The sequence below is a fragment of the Passer domesticus genome, chromosome 11 (assembly GCF_036417665.1).
Source record: "Passer domesticus isolate bPasDom1 chromosome 11, bPasDom1.hap1, whole genome shotgun sequence".
Classification (NCBI taxonomy): domain Eukaryota; kingdom Metazoa; phylum Chordata; class Aves; order Passeriformes; family Passeridae; genus Passer; species Passer domesticus.
The window spans coordinates 22659445-22667250 of NC_087484.1; the positions used below are offsets into that span (position 1 = coordinate 22659445).

Here is a 7806-nt window from a genome sequence, read left to right on the forward strand (position 1 = left end):
TGCTGTGGGAACAGGGGGGCTTTGGGTATCTACACTATTATTTCATTTCCTTTCTGTTCTTAATGTATGATTACAAATAATTAAATAAATGTGTCATTATATTTTAGTATTTTCTTACTCTAATCTCTCTTATTCCTTTTTCCCAATAGAATTTTATATTTATATGTAATATAAATTTCTGTTTTATTTATTAAATAGTTATTTATCTATTCTCTATATATTTATATAGAATATGTATAATAGATGATATTATAGAAATATATTAAATTTCTATACAATGTAAATATATTTTATAAATATATCATATATAAAATATCTATTTGTATTAATATATATTTAATGTAGTTATATAATATATATTATATATTTTTTTCATATATTTATATTTTATATTTTATATTCTCAATCCCACCTTCCAGGCCATGTGAAGGCTTTTGATTTTGTTCTGTGCTCTTACTCTTTGCACAAGGAAGCCTGGCTCTAGTAAAAGTGAGATTTATGCAGTCAACATGGAGCATGGCACTGGTTTTATTTGATGAGGGTTCAGAAGTCCAGTGCAGTGTGTAGCCAAGTGGGTGTTCATTGCTTCCAGGTAGAGAATAATTTTGAAAAAATCATTTAAAAACACCTATCTCTTTTGCCAGTCCCGTGTATTCTTTGAAAGACCCAATTACTTGCAGGGAAAGAAATATCAAACCTGAAACTCCATTTATCACTGGGAAAAATTCCCTTTTCAAAGTGAAAGCCAGGTGTGTAGGAGAACCAGTTCTGCTGAAGTCATTGCTTGGTGAAGTCTTCCTGACCTTTTCCCAAAGCTACAGTGGTTTTGAATGCTCTTGAAAATTCTGCTCTAACATCTTGAATCTTCACGGATAAAGCTTTGGGCATTAAGAGCCTCCATCCTCATTTGCCATTCTCTCTTTTCCTGACACATTCATCCTGTGTGGGATCAGCCAGGTGGGATTTCTGGAACTGATAAAACTTACTTGAATTACACTTCCCTGGAGGCACATCTTGATGTGAAACAAAGTGCAGAACTGGACCCAGCTCCTACCACTCATGTCTTTGGAGAGGGAAATCCTCACACTGCTGTAGCTGGAGTGGGACTGTGCAGCACTCTTTGCTTTTTGACAGCACTGTAAAGATCACACTAATTGCATTTGGTTCATGTTTCCATCTTTTTGGGTTTGCAGGAGCAAGGGGTTTTAATGTCACAAGTTCCAGTGTTGACTGCAGCTGGTGATTCTCTCAGCTTGCTGGTCAGGGGCTGCCTCATCCCAGTTCAGTCATTACAGATGTACCCAAGCCTTGACATCTGCTTTTTAATTACACTTAAAACCTCCTTTATATCATGGATAACAATGGCAGCAATGGCTTGGAGAATTCATTACCTTCAGTTGCTTTTAGCAACTTTCCAACAAAATAGTAAATTTAATATGTGAGAAATCAATTTGCAATACAAATAGAGAAAGTTCAGACCCAAGTCATCTACCTAGCTTCCCAAAATTAAATTTAAAACCTTCAGCTCCAGAATATTGTACGCAGACAATGAGATTCCTTTCCAAATCACTGCTTTGCATGGATTTTGGAGCAGTCCATTAATGGGAAGTTGGCACTGGTTCCATGCATTTATTGCAAAACTCGAGATACACTTCACCCCCCCAGTGTGTGCTTTTGCCTTACAACTCTGGTTTGCAGTCCAGAATATTATAAATAAGAAATTCCAACATGTTTGGTGTACAACACAAATGGGATTTATTTCTTGTGTGTTCTCTTTTCAGCATCCATTCTTCTCTGTCTGCAAAAGAGCTGAGGGACATCCCACAGTGCCAGAGTGTGGCACACAGGATTTCAGTTCAGGACATCTTTACCAGTCTCCTGCCAGGTACACATCAGCTGTCTAGGTGCTGTCCAAAAAGCTTTCCATGTGCAGTAACTTTATACCGTTCACATGCATAGATTATTTTCTTTCTTACTTTAAGGTCACTGAGAGGTGAATTTTTCTCTGGGCCTGCTAACGGGCAGCCCTTTCATCTTGTGTCATTCATCAATTTACCCCTCACTAAAATATGTCTGTCTTTCACTGGGTTGTGCAAACAGTAAGTTGAAAGTTTACCTTGTGAATGAGAAGTGAAAGTAATATACACAAATATACACAACTGCAGTGCTATGCTTTGAGGTTAAATCAAGGTATAAAGTGAAAGTTTAATACAGAATATTCATAAGTTGTGTTTAAATAGTGTGTTTCATACCTGAGGCTGCAGTTAGGGAATATAAAATCTTATAGAACAGTCCTTTCCTCAAAAGCCTCCAGCCTCCATGGACAAGGCAAGTGAGAGGAATGAGAGGGAAGAGAGCTTTGAAGAGCTTTCCTCTGGCTGCTGATTGCAGTAAGAGTGGGGCCAGTGCTCTGTGCTTGGGCTCTGTGAGAGCAGAACTCCAGAAGGCAGAGACATGAGAGGTTAAAAATCCTGTCACACACTGGGGAGCTGATCATCCCCATGGGGTCCAAAGTTTTGGAAGTTGTGCAGAAAAAGACTTCTAATAGCTGATGACCAATACTGTGATTCTCATGCTTGGTTTGGTGGGTTATCATGTAAATCTTTGCTGCAAATCCACTGGTCACATTAATTCCTTTTTTATGTTCCTGCATGCTTAGCAGGATGTGTGTGTGAAACTTCAGTAGCTGCACATTAAGGGGCCTTTTTTTTGAGGGACATAGACAAACCAGCTTTAGAAGTGGAAATTAAACCCAGACAGATGCCTAGTCTAGAGCTTTACCAATTAGACTACTATTATAAAAAATGTTTTCCAATTAATGGAGTAATCTGCTGTATTTTTTATTCTAAGTTTTTGTTTCCTGAGGAGTTGTGTTTCCACCAAAGTTGCCCTGGTCACTTGTGCAGTGGATTTCTAGTAGCTGCAGCTGTGTGATTTCAGAGTGATAGTGATGAACAGTGAGGTTTTGCAGCTGAGGCTTGCTTGTCTGGTCTTGGTTTTTGGTTTTAAAACTTCTATCTTGCTCCATATATATTACTATATTTTAAAACTTTAAACTCTAAGTTTTCCACCCTGTGATATTACACACCTCTAATCAAACTACACACCCATAATCCTAGTGTTATCAACCAATTTTGGAAGCTTTTTCCATGGTCTCAGGTTAAATGCAGTGCTCTCCTGGGAGTCAGTCTGTCAGCAGAGAAAGTGTCTAAAATTCTCAGCATCCAGAACTCCAGAGAGAGCCTGGGGATATCCCTGGCTGAAGTGAATCCACATGCACAGCACTGGGTGCTTCTTTGCCATTTTGACTTTGCTTCTGCTGAAATTTTCACATTCACAGCACACAGGAAGAAAACATATTGGGGCTACACACAGATATTCCTCCCCATCCCTACAGATGTGTAAGGGTAACATGGGGTAACACAGGTGAGGTTTTTTTCAAATAGTATTTGGGACAAGCTCAGTTTTCAGTATTTAATCTTTTCCTCTATGTTGGGGGGAAGAAAAAATCATGTGATGAGGAAGTGGACAACACAGAAGGAATATAACCCGTGACAGTGGGGTTACAAGATACTAAGCCCACTTATGGGTCAGGATGCAATAAAACCCTGTTTTATATATTGGATTCAATGATTGGCTCTGCCTTTGAGTTTCCATACAAGGTAGGTGGTAAATACAAACTTTGTTCATCTCCTGGCTCTTTTTACAAGTGCACAATTTATCAGCCAGCACAAGAATTTGCTCCATATTAACTCTGTACACGGTCCTAAGAGTGACTGTGTGAAGTTGCTTATTCCATTCTGGAAACAGAGAAAGGTGTCTCATCTGTTGGTATCTCAACACTTCAATCTGCTGTTTTTTACAGCTAATTGAATGTTCTGGCATTGGCACTGAGAGCAGCTGAACCATGGCAGCCCATGGCTTTTTCTGAGCTTGGCTGTTCTGCAGCGCATGAGCCTGGAATCTGCTCTGGGCAGCACGGTGTCCTGGGCTGCTCAGTGCTGGAGGAGCAGCTCCCAAGGCTGCATCTGTTACTGTCATATTTTCTGAAAAATTCTTTTGCTAGGGTTTCTTTTCCTGAGAAGCCTCCGAAAAGAATGAAAACAAGAATTATCTGATTGCTCCTCCTGTTTTTGCTGCTTTGGAATGTGATCTGAAGATTGTTTCTCCAACAGGTGCATGTTTGATTGGTTTAATGTGAATTGTTTTGACGTAATGACCAATCACGGTCAAATTGTGTCAGGACTCTTGAGAGTCATGAGATTTTCATTATCATTCTTGTTAAACCTTCTGTCTGTATCCTTTCTTCTATTCTTTAGTATAGTTTTAGTATAGCATTATATCATATCATATCATATCATATCATATCATATCATATCAATCCTATCATAATAAATTAACCGTCTAAAAACATGGAGTCAGATTCATTTCCTTCCTCTTCCATCCTAAAAACCCCAAAACTACCACAGCATCCACACTGACTCCCCAGCTGGGAAGTCCTGGGCAGCCCTTCAGCCTGATAAAGGTGAGCTTCCAACAGAGCAGCAGCCACTGCTCCCCAGGTGGGATGGCCATGGTAGGTGGCTGCTGCTCAGTGACCTTTGGGACAACTACAGGTGCTCATTTTCTTGCCAGCTTGGCTGTGGGTTGGGTGTCTGTTCTGTGAAGTACACAAGACTGTAAAGAGTTTTAGATTCCTAAGGAGCCAACAGTAAAGAAGCCAGGTTTTGTTTTTGTTTTGAGTTCAGAGATTTAACTGCAGGTGAATAGTGACAGTACTGTGTAAAATACCTCTTAGGGATTCTCTTCCAGTTCACGTTTTTCCTCCAGTCTGACAGTGATGACACTGGTGAAGTGTGATGTAATAGTGCTCTTTCAGGCCAAAACATCACTGAGAGAAACCATTTGTCAGAATAGAAAACACCACGATGTGTTTCAGGCTTGCAAATGCCTCTGATTTCACCACAGAAAGATGTTGGGAAAGTGGAAACGTTCAGTCTCACATTCTTTTCACAGAATCACAGAATGACCAGGTTGGAAGAGACCTTCAAGATCATGGAGTCCAACCCAGCCCCAACACCTCAACTAAACCCTGGCACCCAGTGCCACATCCAGGCTTTGTTAAATACACCCAGGGATGGGGACTGCACCACCTCCCCAGGCAGACCCCTCCATTCTAAGAGCTTCTGGTCTCAAGGCTGACAGAGAAAAGCCAGAAGCTGCTTTTGCTTTGATTTGAACCAGCCAGTGGAAATTAGGAACCATATGGTAAAGTTTGAGCAAGAAAGGGCAGGATTAATAGAAGCAGACCTTACACCTTGGTCTTTTGGAGGTTCTTCCCAAATCCATTGTTTATATTTTCTCAGATGGTCTTTTGACTGATTTATGGAACTGTAATTCTGAAATGAACAGGGAATAGTCTTATGTTCAAGCTAAAACTATTTGCATGTGCTTAACTGCAACCTTCCATGTACTAAACTCTGTATCATTGTTTTCAAACAGTCCTTTCTACACCTCTGTTGCAGGAGCCCTTTGCATTCCTAAATCAGTGTTATCATAAAATTAAAAAAAAAATAAAATAAAGCACTCATTTAAACATACTAAGAGGCAACCTGTGTTAACTTGTGCTTTTTCTTCATTAGTAAGGAAAAACTTGATATTTTTTCTTCTCCTTCTTTATCTTCTGCTACAGAGATGAGCTGTCCACTGAAGATATTCAGTGGAGTATCTTCACTCCCATCACACCAGCTGCAGGTGTACCTGGATATCTGTTCCCTGTGCTGTGTGCACAGCATAACTTGAGTTGAAGAGCTCAGGAAAAGCTTAGAGCTGGTGCTTTAGCATGCTTGACAAAGCAGCAGGGCACTGATGAAAATGATGCAGTGCAGCACAGCACAGGACAGCTCCCCATAGTGAAGAGCTCACCACACTGATGGTGAGTGCCCATCCAGCACAGTTACCACACCCCAAACCACTGGGCACAACAATAAATGCTCATTTAGCAGCAGGTACTGTGCTGGTGATAGGAAAACTTGTGATTTTACCCTTGAAACCTTTCTTCTGAGACACTGTAAACCTGCATCATCCCAGTGCTTTTCTCATCTAGTTCAGGCATGTGCATTTAATGCCTTTTATGCAGCTTTGTGCCTCTGGACAAAGCAGGCCCTGGGAATCTGGATCTGGATCCTCCCTGCATCAGCTCCTCAGAGACCTCCTGTCAGGCACAACCAGTGATGAGTGGGTGCCTTACAGGATGTGTTACTTTTTCTGCCAAAGAAGAGCATGAGAGACAGCTACAGACCTCTGACAGACTGATGGAGGGCTTCGTGGAGTATTCCTAAATTCTCAGCCTTCTGCAGATATGCCTTGGCATAAATAATGATGTAATCAATATTGAAAGATACTGCAGCATTTAACATAGTCACATTTAACTGATTTTGGAGCCTATGTCAGGTTTTTTATAATGTTTGAGAATTTAAATCTGCTTTCCAAATCCCTAATTAATCGGGGATTTCAGTGCTGAGTAAAATAGTGGAGTTAGTGGTAAGACTGTGGTCCTGTATGTTATAAAAATAAAATATGCCTGTTTTGAAAAGGTAACTTCAGTCAAACCTGGTGCAAATATGCCTTCCAGTAGCTCTTGGATGCTGGACCCGTACTCCTGAAATTGCTTGGAAAGGGTGGGCTCTGTGTGGCAGGAACAGTGACACTCCATGCAATTCTAAACTCCATACACAGTGTGAGCTGCTGCTTTCCCATTTGGGGCAGACACAACAATTCCTCTCCAGGCCTGGCAATCAAGGACACCTCACTGCCTCAGACCACCAGAGATGGAAACAAAAGTGAGTTGGGGGGGCAAACTTGGGGTAAAAGACTTCATTACCTGAAGCTGTAATTGGAAGATGAACCCCCAATATGCAAATGGCCCAAGCTTATAAAGTGTGAAAACCTGTGAGCCATGGTCCATTTTTGTGTGTAGCCCCTGGGGGGCTTTGCCTGCCTGAAATGTACCTGAAGGCCCTTCAATAAATATACCTGCTTTTTATTCCCTTAATTTTGTCTGACCTCTGTTTTTGGGTAGCCCAAAAAGACATGAAGACCTGTAGCAGAAGATCCCATCTAGCTGGTTTTTATTGTGGGGGCTGAGAAGCTGAAGTGGGGATTATCTCTCCTGGCTCCCAACCCAGCATCATCTTCAAAGAATCACAGAGTGACCAGGTTGGAAGGAGCCTTCAAGATCACCAAGTCCAACCCAGCCCCAACACCTCAGCTAAACCCTGGCACCCAGTGCCACATCCAGGCTTTGTTAAACACACCCAGGGATGGTGACTCCACCACCTCCCTGGGCAGACCATCCAGAACTTCATCCCTCTTTCTGTAAAAAAACTTTTTTCCTAATATCCAGCCTATATTTCCCTTGGCACAGCTTGAGGCTGTGACCTCTGGTTGTGTCAGTGCTGCTGGAGACAGAGCCCAGCCCCAGCTGAGCACAGGCACCTTCCAGGAGCTGTGCAGAGTGATGAGGGCACCCCTGAGTCTCCTTTTCTCCAGGGGAGCACCCCCAGCTCCCTCAGTCATTCCCCACATGGGAGCACTTTTCTGGAGAAAAGATGAAGTAGAAGCTCCATCCTCTCCACCCTTGACTGATGCCTCAGCTGGGCTGACACTCCACCTGGAAGGGCAGGTGTGTGACACTCCATCAGGAAGCTGAGGGTTGCTGGCTGACTTTTGGGATGTGTTATATTAGCTGTACTCCCTAATTTGTTTTTCTTTGCTTGAGCAAATGCAGGATGTGGAAGTTGTTTT

The 7806-nt window shown here is 41.8% G+C and overlaps 1 long non-coding RNA gene across 1 annotated transcript in view; it reads left to right on the plus strand.

Annotated features, from left to right (window-relative positions):
* The window catches only part of LOC135309632 (uncharacterized), a 62269-nt gene extending 56750 nt beyond the window's left edge, over nt 1–5519 (plus strand). The window contains exons 2-3 of the long non-coding RNA XR_010369828.1: nt 1782–1885; nt 5017–5519. This is a non-coding gene — a long non-coding RNA (uncharacterized LOC135309632). The remainder of the gene's footprint in view (nt 1–1781; nt 1886–5016) is intronic.
* The last annotated feature ends 2287 nt before the right edge of the window (nt 5520–7806 follow it).